Consider the following 2,173-nt stretch of genomic DNA (forward strand, 5'->3'; position numbering starts at 1 on the left):
GATTAATTGTGCCAGGAAAGGCTGATCCTCATACAATATTTCTAACTCCATGTTATTAAAAAGAGATAAAGATGATGGTTTGAGGCTAATTAATGACTGTCTCTGTTTGGCCTATCACCCATGTTAGAAAAAACTCAAGAGAAGTAAAATTTCTCAATACTACATGAAAGCAAAATCCAGTGTATGCAAATAAACATTTGAAGACTAAACATTCATTTATATGTTGTCTGCAATTGCTTTTACACAACAAAGCAGAACTGAGCAACATGGCCAAAACAATCCCAAATATTAGTTCACTCTTTCTTTGTGGACTCTAGAACAAGAAACTTGGAGGTCACAAAGTATCAAAACTGTGTAAGTAACAAAATCTCAGCAGTATAGTAGATTTAATATTAATATCACTAAGAATTCAATAGTCAGTGAAAGAAGTGGAAATGTTTTTTTTTAAAAAAATTACAATTCTATTAAAAAGATATCTTCATATTAGCAGTTCTATAGTTTTTTGTTAAGCTTTGAATATGCTCTGACTATATGATGTGTATGCATATATGCATATGTGTGTGAGAGAATGAACATGTATTCATAACATGATGTACATACATATGGAATTCAGAGAAAATGTTAGTCCCTCACTTTCCACTTTGATGTGTGTGATTTGTGTGATGGTTTGTATATGTTCGGCTCAGGGAGTGGCACTAGTAGAAGTTGTGGCCCTTTTGAAGTAGGTATGGCCTTGTTGGAATAGGTGTGTCACTGTGGGTGTGGGCTTTAATATCCTCATCTTAGCTGCCTGGAAGTCAATATTCACCTAGCATCCTTCAGATGAAGATATGGAACTCTCAGCTCCTCCTTGCCTGCCTGGATGTTGGCATGTTCCAGCCTTGATGATAATGGACTGAACCTGTGAACCTGTAATCCAGTCCCAAATAAATGTCCTTATAAGAGTTGCCTTGGTTATGGTATCTGTTAACAGCAGTAAAACCTTAAGACAGTGTGGCAGGGTGTTTTGTTGTTTCTTGGTGTGTATGAAAGGATGGCTAGACCTTGAGTTTCTAGGGATTCTATGCCTCCTCCTACTATCTCACTATAGTAGTACTGGGACAGAGGTTGCATGCAACCTTACCATGTCTGTCTTTTTGAAGGTTCTGATGAAGAAATCATGTATCCTCACAATTGTTCAGCACATACCTTACAAAGTCATCTTTCCAGCTAATTTAAATCTTTTCAACCTCCTCTGAAAAGAGAACAAGAGTCTCATTGAGCCATCTGATCACACCAGTTGCCACTCTCTCCCTTGAGTATTAGGAGTTTTCCTCTCTTTATCTATAGGCAACTTGCCATTATTCAAACTCATCAATCTTTTTTCCTTCTTGAAGCTCAATCTTCAAGAAATAGTTGACGACTCCACTACACCCTCTGCACAACTTGCAAACTATGTGCCACTCTTGCGACCATTTCCATACCATGACTGGCCTGAGGGCCCGGGCTCCAACTCCATTGGCCCGGAACTCGCTGGGCTCCAGTCCTGAGATTTTCACCTTCGACCCTCTTCCGGATGCGTCTGCCTAGCATCTGAATACTTCTCGTGGTCACCAAATCACAGCCAAAGGGTCCTCTACCCTCAAGAGGTCCAGCGCCAGCTACTAACTGAGGAACCCAACATTGCCATGAGGGTCCTCTTTCCCTTGATCACCATCATCTTCTGCCAGATTTTGATAGTTGAAAAGAGGGTGTTTGGCAGCCCCTGTCTCCGGAGGATGCTCTGTATTACCTGAGCCCATCTCTGCACCCTATTACAGCATCCGCGGTCCTCGAGCCTTTGAATCTGACCACTGAGTCTTTGGACTATGAACAGGATCTCAAAGCTTTTCTCCAGCAACTCCCGGCAGCTTTCTAAACGCGATGAGTCACAGTCCAAATAAATATATAAATAAATGAATAAACAAACAAACAGGCACCCAGGGTACCTAGTGTGTGAGAACTTATCTCAAACTGAGACTTCTAAAGCAAAGAGCTAACTCAGAACACTACCACCAAGATGCTGGTGCTTGGGGCCAGCCTGAGGCACCTTGGGTCCTGACTAGACTCACTAGGGACCTAATCAGTCAGTGTCTAATTAATATTTATGTATTTATCTGTATCCTCCTAGGTGAAGGAGGGGTGTGAGTATATG

At 41.2% G+C, this 2,173-nt stretch overlaps 1 pseudogene; it reads left to right on the forward strand.

The window, feature by feature from the left end:
* Window positions 1–1,434: 1,434 nt before the first annotated feature.
* Window positions 1,435–1,897, forward strand: LOC110292072 (radiation-inducible immediate-early gene IEX-1 pseudogene; annotated as a pseudogene).
* The last annotated feature ends 276 nt before the right edge of the window (window positions 1,898–2,173 follow it).

Source organism: Mus caroli, unplaced genomic scaffold (genome assembly GCF_978045245.1).
Source record: "Mus caroli unplaced genomic scaffold, Mus_caroli_1 scaffold_6, whole genome shotgun sequence".
NCBI classification, from domain to species: domain Eukaryota; kingdom Metazoa; phylum Chordata; class Mammalia; order Rodentia; family Muridae; genus Mus; species Mus caroli.